At 35.6% G+C, this 20,691-nt stretch overlaps 1 protein-coding gene across 1 annotated transcript in view; it reads right to left on the reverse strand.

The window, feature by feature from the left end:
- Window positions 1-792: 792 nt before the first annotated feature.
- LOC131425921 (octopamine receptor Oamb) overlaps window positions 793-20,691 on the reverse strand; it is a 348,159-nt gene continuing 328,260 nt past the window's right edge. Inside the window, exon 8 of the transcript XR_009229046.1 lies at window positions 793-881. The gene's annotated coding sequence lies outside the window, so the exon portion shown is untranslated. The remainder of the gene's footprint in view (window positions 882-20,691) is intronic.

Consider the following 20,691-nt stretch of genomic DNA (forward strand, 5'->3'; position numbering starts at 1 on the left):
TTTTTATGTTTTAGAAATAGTGAAACTTTGATTCGGTAGATAGTTTTATGTATTGTTGTGAAGAATTGATTCTATTATAACTAACTAACTATCTAACTAACTAGGTAACAAGGGATTTATTTATTTATTTCAATTTTCTTCTCAGATTCCACGCCATAACAGAACGACGATTGATTCGATGGTAATGATGATGATGATTGTAACAATGATACAGATCGTTTTCGCACAATGTTTTACTTGTTGACCTCTGTGAAACTTCTAAAACAAAGTTCTTAGAAAGGCTGTTATATTGGAAATTACCGAACCTACCCCTAAATTTCAAGACGATCATAGAAAATCTATCACAACCATAAATTTAGTATCGAAAACAAAGAACTCGAAAATTGCTTAGTTTAAACGTGGCTTAGTATTGTTCGACTACTTAGTAAAATGTTAATTTTTGCTCTGAGCCGTGGCCCGGTTTTCCGAAATTACGCGGTTTTTATTATGCGAATTTTGAAAGTTATGCCGTTTTGTTTTGGAAATGCACGAAACGTCGAGATCAGGTGTAAATTCAAAATTTATTTTATTCAATTCTGATGCTTAGAAAATTTTCAATTTTTTTTTAATAAAATATTTTCCGAGATTGCAACAGATCTCGATGTTTCATGAACTTTTGAAGACATAGGGCAACACAAAATATTTGTCTATAGTTTTGCGGCGTATTCTATGCGGATTTCCGAAGTTACGCGGTTTTCTTATGCATGAAAAAAAAACATATAATGCTACTCAATTTCCTCAGGGGTTTTTTTGGGCTCATCGACTACTATTCGCCCGACTTCCGGTTCCGAAAACACAGAGTAATGAAGGGTGATTTTTTTGCTGGTGTTTTTCTTTGGACGCTGGAAAAGTGAGAAGAACATAATATTGTATTGATCGTTCTATCGATTCTGATAATGAATTTACCAATTTCATCATTTTTTTGTATATTTTTTTTCAAATCAATTCCTATATCTCTTAAAAAATCATCCTTTATATGCAAAATTGCGAGAAAATGATGAAATGAAATTCCTTATCCGATTTTCACAAACTAAGATGCAAGTGAAAGGTCTTATAATTCTTTAAAAAATTGCCGAACGGAACTCACTTCGATTTTGCAACGCACCAATATTACCATAGAAACTGTTCTAATTCTAATACACAGCGGTTTCTTATACCGTTTTCGTTTTTGAACCTAGACGCGGGCTACTCTGACTCCGAGTAAAACGAACACGTGGTACGCGCCCTAAACAACAACTCATGAAAAAAAAAAAATAAACAAACTCGGCTGGATGCGTGGTGCGACCCGAGAAAATATTCAGAGCGAAACTACGCAATTGGAGTCCGATCTAGAGCGACCTCAGGTTGCTAAAACAAACATATCAAACGTTGTTTGGGCGACTCTGGGTCAGCTTTCGGGCTGCTCTGATCAATAAACGAAAACGGTATTAGAAAAATGTTTAAAGCTTGCTTCATTTAGAATTGGAACACACTTTTGTTCTTGGCGCCCACGTGTCGGGAATTTTGTCAGCTTCACGTATGATTTTTGACATTCCGCAAATCGACTGTACTTCGTAAACAATCAACATGGAAGCCGAAAGAAGGGAAAAAAATGTGCACAGTTATTTGGAAAACCCATTGTGGTCTGCATCTAGGCTAGCTAAACAGCTGAAATCCCCCATAAATACCGTATGGCGCGTTATCAAACGGTATAAGAAAACATAGACGACGATTCGGAAGCCTCAAGCCGATCGTCGGAGTCGAACTGACGACCGGAAATTGCGTGGTAAGATTTTGAAGACGATTAAGAGGAATCCTAATCTGTCGGACCGTGATTTGGTCAGAAAATTCGGTGCTGCCCATAGTACCGTGAGGAGAACTCGACTCCGGGAAGGAATCAAGTCGTATCGAGCTAGCAAACAGCCAAATCGGACCATGAAACAGAATAGTGGGGTCAAAATTCGTGCTTGGAAACTATATGACCAGGTGCTGACCAAGTCGACGGGTGTCTTCTGATGGACGATGAAACCTATGTCAAGGCTGACGTCGGTCAAATCCCAGATCAAAAATTTTACTTGGCAACGACTCGGGGGGATATTTCAGCCAAATTTAAATTTGTTTTTGCCGACAAATTTGCAAGAAAATTTATGATTTGGCAGGGCATTTGCAGCTGTGGCAAAAAACGAAAGTTTTCGTTACAAATAAGACAATAACATCGGAACTATACCGAAAACAGTGCCTCCAAAAACGAATTTTGCCGTTCATTCGATCCCACGACCATCCCATAATGTTTTGGCCAGATTTGAGCCGTGTTACAGGAAAAAATCGAGAATTCCTTCGAAACCGTGACGAATAATTTTATCCGTATTTTTTCTTAAAAGTATGAAGAAAACGCTACATTTGTATTGAAAACAATCTTGAATTCAATAATAAATAACTGAAATACAGACAATTTTCTTTGTTCCAATTCTATCTGAAGCAAGCTTTAGAATGAGAATCATCAAGTCGAATTATCTGCGATGATTATCAACTTGCGATTTTCTCTTGGTAAATTCCTTACAGCGCCGATCATTGCCGGACTGTATATATTTGGTTAAGGGCCGTGGAATAGTCAGAGTATGAAGTGGAGCGAAGAAATGTAGAAAAATTCTCTCATGGTTCATGAATTGAGAGATAGCGAGTTCTTGTAGCATTTTCTACCGGATTGAAAATGTTGTATTCAATATAGATGAATATCGAACAGCTTCTGTCAAATTATTGGGAATCACCAACACTGCCCGAAACCATTGTCAGGCCGTCTGGAATCCCCACATTTGTTTGTTGTACAAAAAGTCCAAGTTGTTGCGTCGCAAGTACAAGTATCCTCCAACGAATGCGATTTTATTTGAATATCGGTTCGCTCCTGTATTCATTTGCCGATCACTTGCACCGAAACACCTACCCTCTGAATATCCATAGCGTTCGCCGATTTCGGGTTTCCGTTCACCGGAAAATGAATTAACACTGACGCTGCATTCAATTGAAACATTTGGAACACATCAGATCCTTCGTCAAAATCGACCATGGTGAAAACCAGCTTATTCCCCTAAATAAAAACAAACAAACTAAATTCGTGTCGTAGCAACTACGGGTCTTCCGGGGTTTCGTTGCCAGATACTTTATATTTCTTCACGGTTATTCTGTCAACTCCATACAGTGAATTAGGCTAGGCTAACTTGCTCAACCAAACCATGAACCAAACATTGATGATCTATTTGTATGGGACCTAGGGGTATTATTATTTGTATTTGGTATTGGTACGGAACAAGAAAACATGCTCGCCTTTACTAACGATGTACAACACAGAGCTGCCAACTATTTTGCCTTTCTCATTTAGAAACCGGAGGTCAGATTCAAACAAAACTCAGCCACTTTGTTTAGAACCAAAAGAGCTTTCATTTGAATATAAGTTTATGAAAATCGGTTAAGCCATCCACGAGAAAAGTTAGTGCAAAAAAATGTTACACATTTGTTACACAGTCGCACATACACACAAACATTTTGCGTACTCGACGAACTTAGTCGAATGATATAAAACACTCGGCTCTCCGGGCCTCGGTTCAAAAGTCGATTTTCACAGTGATTGTATAGCCTTTCTGTATGAGAAAGGCAAAACAGTACATTCTGCAGTACGTATTGTATTTTAAAATAGTGAATTAAATCAAATCAAAATAATTATCGGATGATTTATCTTCATCATCTTAATAGTTTTTTTTTATTTTCCAGGCAAGAATGTACTGATTTCCGAATGGAAATAAATATTTTCTAATAAAAAAAACTAAAGAAAACAAACGAAATAATCATCAATCGGCATTACCACCACATGAACTTGAAAAATTTATAAAACAAGTTTTTTGTTTAGAAACGCAAAATTTGTGATTTTTTTTGTTTCAAATTTGCAAAATTGTTGTAACGCCCTCTGATCCAAAATGGACAATAAAAAGACCACGATAAAAAGAAGTGAAAGAAACAAATCTATTTGACATTTTCAATCGACCGTTTTCGTCATAAACAACGAGCCGATTGTTGTTTGCGTGTGTTTATATTAGTATTTCGGCAAATCGGAACTCGAAGCGCCGAAGACATAAAATATAGTATTTATTTTTCGATTTGAGAAATACAGAATCTGAATTTGTGAAAATCGATTTCGAAAAAATCGAGGGCATAGTTTTGTTACATATATACTCACACAGACAGACATTTAGTGATCTTGACGAACTGAGTCGAATGGTATATGACACTGGGTCCTCCGGGCCTCGGTTCAAAAGTCAGTTTCCACAGTGAAAAAATCATACAAAAATTATTAGCCCTTTTCAAAAGTCAATATCTCCCATAGTGAAAAATAAATGGTTTGCTATATCGAAGACGTATGCAATGTTTCGTTTTAATCGGAATTTGTGAAGTTTGACACATGCTGCTACACATTTCTTGAATTGCTCATTGATTTCCAAATAATATTTTCATAACTCCGGCTACCCGGCCACCAATGGAAATTGGAATTATTTCAACCAAGAATCCACCGGTTTCCTGTTCCATGTCGTAAAAGGCCACTGAAACGGTAGCTCGCAAGTCAAGTATCAAGGAGTTTCAAATGCGGAACTATTGCATTGCATCGAGATTTCATCCGCCGTTGAAAATTTGGATGCTGCATGCTTGTCAGTCATCAACTATCTCGAACGAGTTGGATAAAAGTTGGTACCACGAGTCAAATATCCAGCGCCAGCTAGTTTGGACAAAGCACAGGATTCGTTCTTGGGCTGCATCCAAACATGCCAGTTCAAAAGCGCAATTTCACGCTCTTAATTGATAACTCATTAAAAACTTAGTTTTCGAGGTACAGTATCTTCAGCAAAGTTGCTCAAAATGATAGACGCCATCTTTCAACAAATTTCATTTATGTGATTAATCCCCTAAAAGTGAGATAAACATTTTATTTTAGCTCAGGGCTAACATAGAGGCTAAGTTACTTCGACAAAGTTGCGCAGAAAGTTATTTCAAACAAGTTTGCTGAAGGTACTATTCCCGTAACTTGACTGTAATTCATGATATAATGTATTTTCTGAAAAAGGGTGTCCGAAAACCAGTGTTTGTAAGAAAACATACATATTTTCAATTTCTATGAGTTTTTCATGTTTTACAAAGTTTTTCATCATTAAAAACTACACAACTTACTAATTGTAATTATATAATTTCAGTTTAATGAAATAGACCCATTTTTTATGTTTTTTTTTACAAAATTGCAACTTGTCTATCATCAATGGCAACTCTCACAATAAATGATTTTTATGGACAACGAAGTCTACAAATAGAAAAGTTTAGTAATTACATTACAGAGGTTTATTGGAAAGTAACTGTCAGAAAGTGAGATAAGAAGACACGACTTTGAAAAAAGGCCATCATCATGTCGAATTACGTTTTTCTATAGAAAAGCTCTGTACATAAATATTGCAATCACTCTGGAACCCGACTTTTCAACCGAGGCCCGTAGAGTCGATTGTCATTTACCATTCGACTAAGCTCAACGAACTGAGAAAATGTCTGTGTGTATGTGTATGTATGACAAAGATTGTCACTCAATCGAAGATGGTAGAACCAATTTTCACAAACTTAGAGTCTCACACAAAGTTCCGTAATTTCATTTAGAACCTATTTCCGGTTCCGAAATTGCAGAGTGATATGCACAGAATAGGGGAAAATAAGGTCAGTATTTTTTTTCGAAAATGGCTCAACCAGTTTTTACCACCTTAGATTCAACTGAGAGATCTTCAGATACCATAGAATATCACGATTTTTATTCTGATCTAACTCCTGGATCCCTAAAAGTAAAAATGTAAATTCGATTCAAATGAAAGGACTCTTGGCACTATAGGTTCTTATTGAGTTTAACCCGGATCGAACCTCCGGTTCGGTAGTAACGGGGTAACATATGCAAAAAATGAAGAAAAAGTGAAATTTTCACAACTTTCGGTTCAAATGAAAAGTCTTACAACCCTACATCCGGATACGACTTCCGGTTCTAGAATTATAGGCTTATAAGTATATAAATTTTATGGTTAATTGATAATCAAATATATTGATTTTGGGTATACCGGATCATCGTTCCCGGTCCCGAATGTGCCGAGAAAATGCTCGTGTGTTCCAAATCGGAAATCACTTCAATTTCCCGGAGACGAACGTAAAAATAGTTTTAAATTTGGTTCAACATTATTTCAATTTATAGGTTATGCTAGTTGCTGGCCAAACGAAACGATTTCAGCTATACCGGTTTCCAGCTCCCGGTTCCGGGAGTACCGGAAATATTAGTCGTAAACTCAAAAACAGAACTTTTCATTTTCTCATAAATAACTAAGTCGATTTTCACAAACCTAGACTCAAATACAAGGGTCAAATAAAAATAGATTGCTTTTGACCTTTGTTCGGATTTCACTTGCGGAACAACAGGATAAAATGTGTTTGAAATACTAAACCGTTTTCTTTTAATCTTAAAACCCATTAAATTGGGTCAAAACTGTTAAAAATTGAATGGGTTATGCTAATGTATGCCAAAACAAATTTTGTAGTTCTTATTCATTATTGAAAGAACAATTTTTCTTACGAATCTCTTAGTAGTATCAATGAAAATATGAGTTATATGCAGCGTTGCCGAGAGAAAATACGGTCCAAAAGAACTAACGAAACAATATATTGCTATTTTCGTGTTTTTTCACCTTTTTTTATATATATAAAAAATAGGTATAGAATTCGCTCAAACTTTAGAAAACTTTTCCGAGGCCCGGAGGGCCGAATGTCATATACCAATCGATTCAGATCGTCGAGTACGCAAAATGTCTGTGTGTGTATGTGCGTATGTGTGTATGTAACGTTTTTTTGCACTAACTTTTCTCGGAGATGGCTGAACCGATTTTCACAAACTTAGATTCAAATGAAACGTCTTGAGGTCCCATACAAAATTCCTGAATATTATTTAGATCCGACTTCCGGTTCGAGAGTTATGGGGTAAAATGTGCAAAAAAAAGAAAATATGTGTTTTAACTTTTCTCATAGATGGCGCGACCGATTTTCACAAACTTAGATTCAAATGAAAGGTCCTGTGGTCCCATGCGTTATTCCTGAATTTCATGCGGATCCGACTTCCGGATCCGGAAATATAGGGTAAAGTGTGTTAAAAATTGTACACCATCACTGAAAATGGGGAAAAACCTTAAAAAATTTTCTAAATCGACCTCAAATCTTTTCCAATTTGATGGTTTTTATCAGTAGACGGTCAAACAAACCGATTTCGGTTATTCTTTTAAGAATCGAAGAAAAATTTTTTTTCGCCTTTCTCATATAGAAAGGTTATGCAATCACTGTGAAAACCGTTTGAACGTTTGAACCGAGGCCCGGAGGGCCGAGTGTCATATACCATTCGACTCAGTTCGTCGAGTACGTAAAATGTCTGTGTGTGTGTATGTACGTATGTGTGTATGTAACGTTTTTTGCACTAACTTTATGGGGTAAAATGGGCAAAAAAATGAAAATATGTGTTCTAACTTTTCTCATAGATGGCGCGACCGATTTTCACAAACTTAGGTTCAAATGAAAGGTCCTGTGGTCCCATACGTAATTCCTGAATTTCATCCGGATCCGGAAATATAGGGTAAAGTGTGTTAAAAATTTTATACCATCACTGAAAAGAGCGAGAAACCGTAAAAAGTTTTCTAAATCGACCTCAAATCTTTTCCAATTGATAGTTTTTATCAGTAGACGGTCAAACAAATCTATTTCGATTATTCTTTTAAGAATCGAAGAAAAATAATTTTGAAGAATACCACAGTATTATATATGATAGTTTGATTGATATGAGAAAGGCATCATTTTTTAACGGAGATATCGAAATTTTTGTGTAAACGGCTTTTTTCCCTATTCCAGCAGTAGAAGTTTTGAGCGCTGTATGACAAAGTAATGCTTGGGGGCAACGTAAAACACGATTTTTTATACAATTGTTTCTAAGTACCAAAACGACTGTGTACAGCATCCTTTTTCGTGACATTTAGCCTCGGACCGATTTTGGCACGGCTCGTTTTTGGCAACATAATCGTTCGAATATGACATATATAAACCAGATGATGGCAGAATTTTTTTTAATTATTTTGTTTTAAACTACTTACAGCAATAAATGCTGGAACAACATAACATCCATATACCATTCGAATCAGTTCGTCGAGATCAGCAAATGCGTGTGTGACAAATAATTTCACTCAATTTTCTCGGAAAATTTCTTTTCTGCAAATTCAGATTCATACGAAAAGTCGTATGCTCCCAAACAAAGCTCCTGAATTATGTTTGGTTCCGACCTCTGGTTCCGGAACTACAGGATGATATGTGAAACGAAATCAAAATTGTGTAACTCATTTTTCTCGTAGATGGCTGATCCGATCTAAGATTCAAATGAAAAGTTCTATAAAACATCTTGCTCTTCAGTCAGATCCAACTTCCGGTTTCAGGGATACAGGGTGATTGGTATAAAAATGTCTATTCCACATAAATTAATCAGGTTTATCGGGTTAGCAGATTTGGAAAGTCGATAAAAAAAATTAACTTTTTTCAGTTTTGGTAGTATTCAGTTGTCGATTCAGAAGGCACCTAAAAATTTAATTAGTGCTATGATTTCTCAAAAATGTCTTCACTGATTTTCAAATGTTTTGAAACAAATGTAAACTGTACAGCTACTCAGGTGAATTTATCTGACTTCGGCCATACTGATTTTAGAATTCCGGTTCCAGTATAAAATCGTTTCTCAAAGCTCAATCGTTTTCTCAAAAAAAAAAGCCTTATTAAATTTCAGAAACAAAAATTCAAATTAAAATAAACTTATATACAAAATTAATTATTTTATTAAATTATGACTTCCGGTTCTCGAATTACACGATGATGAATTTTTAAAATTCAAACCGATATAGAAGATGACAATCCCGAAAAGCTTCAAAGTTGAACTCAAAACTGTTGTAATTTATTCGTCATATGGCCATACGAATCGGTTTGGGTTATGCTGGTTCCTGAATACCGGCTCTGGAAGTACCTTAAATTACCGTCAATTCTAAAGTGGAACTTACTTCGACATATCATGGCATGTTTGATCGATTATCACACTTTTAGATTCAAATTCGATCCGTTTTGCAGTTCGAAACATTACAGAGTAATGAGTGATTAAAATCTCAAATTGTCGTTTAAAACGACGGTCATTAAAATAATGTCATGAAAACTTAAACACCGAAGAATATTCATGCAAAAAACACATGCGGATTGATAAAAAAAGGTATCATCTCACTGCTAGGTGGATTAAACACGTTTTTTCAACAAAATCATACCATTCATTAACAAATAAAGATATTTATCTAAAACTTGCACAGATCACAGATAATAGAGTATACGCACAGAACGACCGAAATCAGCATTTTGGCGAAAAATTAGTTGATTTTATGATTTTAGTTAGTTATTTTTTTGAGACAACTAAAAATATCTCACTTTTGCTAATTTAGATTTTTTAATTCTAATTCCCTTAATAATAATAAAATATTTGTTGAAATGGCTATTTTTTTAGTTGAATTCACCAATTAAACGTGCTGTCATTTCTTAGCTAAGCCACACTTCATTTCCATTCAACTAATTTTTTAGTTGAATTAGAGAAATAAAAACGTTTTTGACAACCAACATAAATGGTTGAATTGGTTTCTGCAATTTGTAGCTATATGGCGATCTGTCACCGAAAAAACGTTAACACCGTAATGACTACTAGCCACTAGATGGCACACGACTACCGAAAAAAATTCGATTCACGATTATCTTTTCTATATTGGCAGGTATAAATACGATGTTGTATTGGAGAAAAAGACATAAGCGAAACATAAACTTTTTTTTGAAAATTTTTCTTCTCAATTGCTGTTTTCTTCATTCGACTTCGCGAAATTGACTATCTCACTGAAAACTTTGAGCACTCGGTACAAGTAGTACACCGGACAGCGTTGCCCAGAAGGTTGGAAGATACAAAAAACCTGTTTTAATCCACCTAGTGGTGTAATGATGCCTTTCTCATGTACATATAATATTGTGGTATTCTATTCAAAAAAATTCTCTTCGAGTTTTGAAAGAAACCAAGAGATTGTTTATGCATAACATACAGAATAAAAGAGTGCTTTGATTGCGTAAGCCATCCTTAAGAAAACGAAATGGGATCACTATTATATGCACTTTCCGGAATCCGGAACCGGATACCGGGAACCAGGATAGCCGGAAACAGTTTGTTTAGTTGCCTACTGATAATGACTATCGATTTGTGTAGTTTTGAGACTAGTTTAGAAATTTTTTTACGTTTTTTGTCTCGCCAGTTTAAGTGACGGTGTACAATATTGAACACACTTTACCCTATAACTCCGGAACCGGAAATCGGATCCGGATGAAATTCAGGAATTCCGTATGGGACCACGAGACCTTTCATTTTAATCCTAGTTTGTCAAAATCGGTTCAGCCATCTCCGAGAAAACCAAGTGAGATTATTTGACACACACACAGACATTGCTCAGCTCGATGAACTGAGTACCTTTCTATATGAGAAAGGCAAAACATCATTTGACATATACAATTAGAGTGCAATATTCGAAACTCACTTCACTGTTCCCCGTAAAAACATTATTACGCACAATCGCTTTAAATGCGCACAAATTCTGAATAAATACACTTTCCACTAACAGTTTACATTTACAACATTTTTACATATCGGTTTAGAAATTTATGCATGGATATATCGTAACACATGCGAAAAACATCTAAACAATTTGCAAGCAGTTTCAACAAGACTGTCCCTTCTAGCTTTTTAATGGATTGTTTTGCTTTGACACTTCTCATGAGTTTTTGGCTAATAAACTTGTTAATAAAACTAATTTTATTTTTGTTTTCTTTGTGCTGTCCTTCAGTAATGATGGTAATAGATAGATAGAAACAAATTTTCTGATTTTAATAACAAAATTAGTTGTCAATGAGAATTTCGTGTTGGACTGAAATATTGCTGGTTTGTGTCCAGAATATTCATCAACTAAACACGTTCTCTAAAAATAAGAGTTTTTTTCAGCAAAGTAAATTCTCAATTTAAACTGATTTTATAGTTATTTTGGAAATTTTGTTGTTGAAATCAACTAATTCAAAAACAGTAATACGAACTAGGCGCAGAGCTAATTTCGGTCGTTCCGTGCGTAAACTTATTGTATAAATATATGAAATTATGAACAAAAAATTCTTGTTCATAAATTCTTCAACCACAATTTTTTCCCAACCTTTATACAATAAGTTTAAGCTTATTGTTCTACTTATGATCTGTGGGAGTTTCATTCAAACATGTTTATTTGTTAATAAATGGTATGATTTTGTTGAACAAGTGACAAAAAAATAAATTCTACAATAACTTTTTTATCTGGAAATTCATTTTCTATGATCAAATAGAACCAAATAATCAACGCTAGAACAAAAAATTAAGATCATCTTATTTTTCTGTGCAATTTCAGATCAATTCAAACCTACCTGTAATTTTATATTACCAACGCCCTTTTCACATGTTCTTACAATTACCTTTCCCCATGAGTATTTTTATAGGCTTCCCTGATTTGCACAAGAAGTATCAGTATTCGTTGGGAAATATCCACTCCCTTCCATCGAAAAAATACTCTTGTGACTGTGCCAAGTTTGGTAAGATTATTATTTATTGTTAGTTCCTACACGGAGCTTGCTCTGCCTACCTGCAGGCGAACAAAACTGAGCAGATTAAGAAAACTCCGACAAGCAACATTCTTAAATACAACATGCTTGCAACCTGCATTGAGGCGCTTGTTTATAATCGCATTAATTTAAATATAACGTCACTCCTAAGAATTTTGTCCCATTCTGCAACTAAATATTCATGTGTGTCATCAAACACAAAGAAACCAAGTTAAAAATGTCCTCCCCCTCCTTTCTGTTTCTTTCCAAAATAAGGAAACGTCACTCAAGCGGACTTGATTACAGTTTGCCGTCAAATGGCAGTAGGCGAAATAAGCACTCAGAACAGAAACTTTCACAAAATCGCTCACGTTGCCAATTTCCTTCGCATCGATATTTATTTTTTTTTATTTGGAAGCTAACTTGATGTTGTTCTTCCTATGACTGTCAATTACACATTATGATCAACCTTATCGTTATCGTTATCATCATCATCATCATCGTCATCATCACTTTCAGATCAATCAATCTCCCAAACAAAAACAAGTCGGCTTTCGCAAACGAAACTCTTTGTTTCACTGAACCGAACATTAACGTCGCATGAAAAGCTTCCGCGAACTTCCATCCATCCATTAGCCGACAAAACTAACAATCACTTTGCGAAGCGAAAAACTTTTCCGTTTTCGATGACTTTTCGTCACAAGCCGCGGCGTGGAAAACGAAAAGGGCAAAAAAAAAACAACAACGATAACAGAAGCAGAAAAAAAGACACAAAAAAGCAGAAGGAAAAGTTTTTCTCTATCGGGAATTTTTATGATAGATCGGGGACACTTGCTGACAGTGCTGGAGTTTCGATCTAATTCTCAATCGTATTGGGATCAAACGCCACAAGATGGTAATTTGAATGTGCTGTTCTTTTCTTTTTTTTTGGTTTCTTCATTTTCACTAACCTAATTCATCAACGTTTTGAGTCCGAATTTCATCAAACTAATCCGCACAATGAGCCCAATTATGTCCGATTCCATCTTAGTTTTAATTTCAGTCATGGAATTTTGGAGGATCCTGAAAGCATTAGCTTCACTTTAGCAAATGAAAATAAGACTTTAAACAAAAGCACAAAACAGGTATTATTTTTCCTTCACGGCTAACCTCAATATTTCGGACAGTTCAGTAGAACTTAGGGTTACCACCTCGAAAGCATCCCTCGCTCGGAAGCAATTTATTTCCGAGAAAAAAAGATACTGCAATAATACCTGATACTGGAGACGTAACTTCTGTTCCTTGAACGTGCCAATCGTGCATCGTGATCAGTACATAATTACCTACCTTCGGACAAAAAATTATCAAAATCAAAAATAGGTTTTCTTTGATCAGGATTTTTCCAGTATTTTTACTCGAAAATTTGACAGATTTTGTAACAATCACTTTTTGTAGGATTTGTCGTTTTTCCACTAAAACTGATTGAAAAAAATAGATTAAGAAAGTTTGGCTCTTTTCAAAAGTTAACCTATTTAAAAAAAAACAAAGCATGCGTTTCATTCAAATCTAAGACGGTGTTGCCAACATTTGTTCGCTTAATTGATAAATTATTATCGAAATTTTTTTTATTCGTCTATTTGCCTATTTGTCTATTTGTTTTACCATCTGTATTCACACAAACCCATGTAAAATTGAAAAAACCCTTCTTAATCCACCTAGTGGTGTGATAATGCCTTTCTCTTCTTTCATAACAGTCTCATGAAAATGTATTTCATAATTTTATTAAATAATTTCGGAAGCTTAGTGGAATTTTCATATATCTTGAAATATCACCATAGGGGGGAGTACATGAAATTTTCGAAATCGAAAAAAAATTTTTAATGCCAAAAGGCTTAGAATTGCATGAAACGTCGAGATTTAGTGTCATCTCGAAAAAAAAATATTGAAAAAGTCGACTTTTTGGGACTTGAAAAAAATATGAAAATTTTTCTAAGTCCCAGAAAGTTGATTTTTTCAAAAAAAATTTTTTTTGAGATGACAGTGGTGCGAATTGATTGCTTGTGAAAAATAGATAATACTGATTCCTAGTGGTAATTTTTCATTTAGTAAATATATTCAAAAAGCCTTTCACAACTTTTTATTTCAGCACTTTAAAAATATGAAGGGTGATCCCATATTCTACTGAATTGCATCCGAAAGATATCTGATCATTTTATTTGAATAAATTATTTCTGGAGAGCAAATGTAATTCAGTTCATTCATCACACGCAAATAAATTAATTAATCGGATGGAAATATATTTTGAAAACTAAATTGCTCCTTTCTTCCCCAGATCTCTAATACAATTTACCAAAAAACAGTAATACTTTACGGGTCAAGACGTTTACATATTTTTAGAATTGTTTTGTAAATTTCGCCGAACGTCGGTATTGAATAATGAAGAAGTCATTAGAATTATGACAGATCGAAGTTCAGTGGAACTGTACGAATCATTCAGCAAATAAAACTTTTACTGGACGGATTACTGTTTGAAAGTCAGTAAAACTGTACCGACATCCGTAAAAATAATTCGGTGTATACAGCTTTTAAGCAGTGAGAAATTTTTCTCAGTATCTGTTCTGCACGTTCAAGTTATCAAAAAGTACCATGAGTATTTTAGAGCTCTAATAAAGTGGTTATTTTCAGGTACTATGGAACTTTTGATGGCTTGGAGACGACGCTTAAATTGTAATTTGATATTGATCTTAACAGTTTGAACATTCTTCTTCACAGAATATGCAACATAAAATAACAGTCTCAATTCATTATGGTAATCATCTTGAACATTGATATCTAATAACCACTTACTGTGTTCGCTTAGTCTAATCTAAATCATTAGAAAGAAAAATGCAAGGAAAATCTCTTAGTTTGACCTTAGCGCTTCTACAGCACAATCTTATCATTGATTCATTAAAAAAAAATTCTAATTTGTTAATCTTGCCCCCGCAATGACCAATACTATTCATCTGACTCCATTGAAACAATTCATCAACTGGTAAATGTAAACGACATTAGTAAGCAATAATTTTGATACCCATTTAAGCACGTGGGTCAAAATGACGAATCACATCCATCAAGTATGCATGTGAAATCTCCACACAAAACATCTCGTTGGGCGCCAAAAACTTTTTTCGACGATCTAGTATTCCTTTCTATCGACGGCCAAGCACTTATGCAACTCGTTGCGCGCCAAACATCAATCGTAGATCTAGCAAGCATAGACGACTTTTTCAACGGAAAATTCCATTGTCCATACAAAATAATTGTTTATTGATTTTTCCCACTTTTCCGGCAAATTTTCCTAATTTTTTTGATGTACGAACCCGGTGGGGGTAAAAATTGATCAAACAAAAAAAGAATCATGTAAATCTATCCATCCGTTCTTACGTGATGCGATTACAAATAATGATCTCTGCACAAGAGCTCAAGTGAGAATTCTACCATCGAAAACGGTGTTTCGTTTGTATTTGATTATGTTCGTTCATTGCCACTCGATTTCGGCCGATTAAGACTGTGGACCATCTCGCGAATTATTTTAAGTTTTAGGTAAAATTTGACAATTCAGCCATTATTTTGTGGTTGTCAAGAATAAACCTTCTCGAAAGTATGATTATTTTTGACAAATCGATAGTTATTTTCGGACACTAAGAAAAATCTTGCTGAAAACTTTAATTTTCGACCTTTAGTAAAAATTTCTTTTGTACAACTTTTTTATAATTTCAGTCAAAAAAGTTCTTCTTACGTTCGCTGTTTAGCAATTATTTTACCACTTGATATCAGTTTATTTACAGTGCAAAAAAAACCTAAATAGCTTTCCACCTGTCAAACTTAGAAATGGGGCGCACCCGGTGGAAAAAAAATTAACTGCTCGACGTTCAAATTTTAACTAAAAGTTAAAATAATTCGCGAGATGGTTCACGTCTTAAGAAATATTTGGTATTTTACCATTTAGTTGACGACGATGGTTGAAGTTTTTTGGATTTATTGAACTCTCTTCACACAAAGCTATATTTATTGTTGGTCGAACTCGGTAACGTTTGATATCAACGGTGACTGACGTTTAATTTTGTATTTGTGCACTTTATAAACATAAATGTTTTTACTTGAACTGTATGCACACCGAACTGCTATCTTTTCTCGATCGAATCACTTGCACCTTGTTTACATCAAGTGAATTTGCTGTTTCGGTGAAATTGAAGAATCTCTGTTGAAATGTGCCAAAGTATTAATATAATATTCTTGGTCGCGAAGGCACGGCTGCCGGATCCTCTTCTCCACTGGATTTGCTCATTTTAATATAAAATTATTATTCACAACACTATCTTGTTTATGCAAACTGTTATTCTCTATAGTCGTCATAACTGGAAGTGAATTATGATTGAATCGAACGAGATACGAAAGCGAGCCAACTTTCCCCCGTATCTCAATCAAGCAATTACCAACTACTTTTTTGCGTTTTACATTTTTATCGAATTACAGCATTGATTGGCAAACAACTACTAAAACTGTCAACTTTTTTCAGTCGTCAGTAATCTAATTGTTCGTTTTGTTTTTCTTTCAGCTTGTTGCGTCTCCAGTAGCACAAAAACGAAGTTCATTTTCCGAAACAAAGACGTGAGAGCCAGCCCCTAAAACGTGGTGGTTCCAAGAAAATTGTTATCATTCAACGTATCAGTTGCCACCAAATAAAATAAAGCAGCGCAAAATGGCACAAGATGTACCAACAAAGGTTCCTTCAAGAAGAGATTTATTCATTCGGTTTTCTGTTTTTTCTTTTACCACCAAAAACGAGCGAAGAAAAAAAAGAGTGAGAAAAACGTTTCAACCACTCGAAGATACGGAGGGTGAAACTCCTCGAAAGCCATTCCCATTCAGTTTTTTTTATTTCACCGAGTACAGAGTTCGCCACTCGGCACACGGCGAGGAAAGTCAACCAATCGAAATCGAGACAGATATTAAGGGGAGGGGAGGAGAAAACTTTTTACCGAATATTGCATAAAATTAAAACACGAAAAACCAATTATTCTAGTCCCAGCAGAAGAAAAAAACGTTCATCGACAGTCTTGAGCAAACAGAACAACAAAAAACGTTGATAGAAGAAAAAATAGACAAGTATGTCCTTCTGTGTCCTGGAGAACACGCCAGCACAGAGGCGGACACCGACGAGACGAGACGAGACCGGAGAGGCGTTAGTAATTAAGTTTTGTGATTAATAAAAATTGCTGAAGCAGACAAATTTGTACTACTGAATGGATTATATGCTTAACTTTTGAACCAATGTAGACTCTTGGATAATAACTCAAGCGTGTTTTCGCCATCATTACTCTCTGATTATTATTATTATTATTAAATAGTTATCTTGCTGCGCGTTCGCTACCCCACTACTATATCCGGAATAGCAGTTGCTTCAGTGTTGATGATAATTAGCATTTGCATGGTGCACCGCTTTAGGTTCGAGTTATTATTTCAGGTGAAGAAAGTAGATATAAACGGCGGGCAAGGTCATGTTTCTCGACGACTAATTTTACGACAGTTTTATATTTACGATATATTTTTCTGTTCGCTCCGCGCGCGTTCTCCCGCCGTTTGTTTTTATTGGTCGCTGTTTGCGAGGAATCCGCTTTTTTTTAAGAGAGCAACTTTTCAAATTCAGCTCAGAGTTACTTTGGTTTTTTATTGTTTTAAAAGTAGCGGTTTTCCCCACACCTATACGTTCATATCAGACTGTAAAGCGGATGCAATGCGATTAACACTATTCATAAAAAAAAAACCAACAGTAACTACTAACAGTCAGCTTTGTTACTTTTATGCATAATATGTACCAATTATACTGTTCTCTGGAAAGAGTAGATATCTCGGATATTCTTCCGTAATGGGATTTCAAAAAAACACGAGAAAATTTTTATCAAAAGTAGATTGATAAGAATAAGAATAATATATTACACTACTTAACTGTATAAACCAGAACAACAAGCAAGTGTTTCTTTTTCGTTAAATATCCGAACTCCACGGCTTTTGTAGTTTAGAACTGCAAAGCCCCATCGTTGCAGAGTCAGTTCCGCAGTTGTTCACTAAACGAAACGAGTATATAAAAGTGTCTAAATCTGAGATATTATTCGATCGAGTTCCAGTTTTCCATTCAAAAGCGATTTTCATTTAAATTAATATGTCAACCAGCCAAGGTTTGGCAGCCTTACAAACCTACTCCCCCGATGTTATCAGTTTTTTTTTTCATAAATACGTTTATTTCTTAAGGCAGTTTACATAAGTTTTTCTTCGCCGTAGCATCACTTTTACATAATATTTTTATCCTAATTTAATTCTAACATAGTCACAACGTTTTGAATTTATTAAAACATATTCTCTTATTACTTAAATATCATCTTAGGTAACTCGTCATTAATTATGAAATCTACTCGGAAATATTATTTGAACCAAACGATTAACTTCTATAAATTATAAAATAAGCTGTTATTTTCAGACATTTTGTTAATAATTTCATAAACTGTTTCGAGTTTGTTTGTATCATTACATTATTTTTATTCTAATTTAGCTATTGGTTGAACTCATGGACGCAGCTGGGATCAGAACTAAGTCTTAAAAGGGGCCTTTATTAAATTGAAACTCCAATTTTCTTTATGAAATGATAAATAAGTTTCATGTATGAAAGGTCACGACAAGCAAGAATGTCTCGAACTGGGATATTGGATAGTTTACCTTGGGTACGCAAAGAATTTATTAGTTGAGATCTGACATCACGATACTCCACGCATGTCCAAACGACATGATCAATATCTCGATAACCTTCGCCACAAGCACAATGATTAGTCTCGGAGAGCCCAATTCGAAGGAGATGTGCATCTAACGTGTAGTGATTGGACATGAGTCTAGACATCACACGAATGAAATCTCTACTCACATCCAGTCCCCTGAACCATGCCTTTGTCGATATTTTCGGAATAATTGAGTGCATCCACCGACCCAGATCATCTTTATCCCAAGAAGCTTGCCAGCTGGCAAGTGTTCTTTGGCGAGACGAGCTATAGAATTCGTTGAAAGCAATTGGTCTCTCATAAATTTCACCCTCAATAGCACCACGTTTGGCTAAAATATCGGCTCTTTCATTGCCAGGAATGGAGCAATGAGCCGGGACCCAGACTATAGTGATTAGATAATTATTGTTCAATATGTCGTTCAGGCACTGTTTTATTTTGCCCAGGAAAAACGGTTCAGTCTTGCCAGTCATGTTTGAGCGAATGGCTTCAATTGCACTCAGACTATCTGTGAAGAGGAAATAATGGTTTGGAATTAATGTGACGATTACACTCAAACTATAATGAACTGCTGCTAGCTCTGCTATATAAACAGATGCAGGTTCTTGAAGCCTAAATGAGGCCGAAACATTATTGTTGAACATACCAAACCCTGTCGCTTCTTCAATTCGCGATCCGTCCGTGTAAAACATTTTCTCAGAGTCAATATGCCTGAACTTACTTGAAAATATTTTTGGGATTTCCGTCGAACGTAGATGATCCGGGATTCCACGCACTTCGCGCTGCATGGATGTATCGAAAAATAAAGTTGAGTCAGGGACATTTAGGAGGCTGACACGGATAGGAATATATCTTGAAGGGTTGATTTCCTGTGACATATGGTTAAAATATACTGTCATGAATTTTGTTTGAGATCGAAGCTCGACTAGTCGTTCGAAATTATTAATTACCATGGGATTCAGCACCTCACATCTTATTAGCAGGCGTGATGAAAGCTCCCAAAATCGATCTTTTAATGGAAGAACTCCCGCCAGAACTTCAAGACTCATTGTATGTGTCGAATGCATGCACCCTAAAGCAATTCGCAAACAACGATACTGAATTCGCTCCAGTTTGATAATATGAGAGTTTGCAGCGGAACGAAAGCAAACGCATCCATATTCCATCACTGAAAGTATCGTTGTCTGATACAATTTTATAAGATCTTCCGGATGAGCACCCCACCAAGATCCTGTTATTGTTCGAAGAAAATTTACTCTTTGTTGGCATTTTGTTATCAGAAACCTAATGTGTCCTCCCCACGTGCATTTGGAATCGAACCACACCCCGAGGTATTTAAAAGTTAAAACCTGTTGGATCATTCTTCCCATCATATGGAGCTGAAGCTGCGCGGGATCATGCTTTCTTGAAAAGACGACTAACTCTGTTTTCTCCGCAGAGAATTCGATACCAAGATGAACAGCCCAATCGGACAAGTTATCTAAGGTATCTTGCAATGGTTTATGCAGATCAATAGCTTTGGGTCCAGTAACTGAAACTACGCCATCATCTGCCAATTGTCTTAGTGTACATGGGGTTACTAGACAGCTGTCAATGTCATTTACGTAAAAATTATAGAGGAGCGGACTGAGGCATGAGCCTTGCGGGAGACCCATGTAACTATTTCTGAGTGTTGCCAAATCGCCATGTGAAAAATGCATGTGTTTCTCTGACAAAAGGTTGTGCAAATAATTATTTATAACCGCTGGGAGTCCATTTTGGTGAAGCTTGTCTGAAAGAACATCAATGGAAACTGAATCAAATGCTCCTTTAATGTCTAAAAATACAGATGCCATTTGTTGCTTTTGAGCGAAGGCAATTTGGATGTCAGACGAAAGTAATGCAAGGCAATCATTCGTCCCTTTATTTCTACGGAAGCCAAACTGAGTATCTGACAACAAACCGTTCGTCTCGACCCAAGTGTCGAGACGTCGTAGAATAATTTTTTCGAACAATTTTCTGATGCAGGACAACATCGCAATGGGTCTATATGAGTTGTGATTGGAAGCTGGTTTCCCCGGTTTTTGAATGGCGATAACTTTCACTTGTCTCCAGTCAGGTGGAACAATATTTTGCT

This window comes from Malaya genurostris, chromosome 1 (assembly GCF_030247185.1).
Source record: "Malaya genurostris strain Urasoe2022 chromosome 1, Malgen_1.1, whole genome shotgun sequence".
Classification (NCBI taxonomy): domain Eukaryota; kingdom Metazoa; phylum Arthropoda; class Insecta; order Diptera; family Culicidae; genus Malaya; species Malaya genurostris.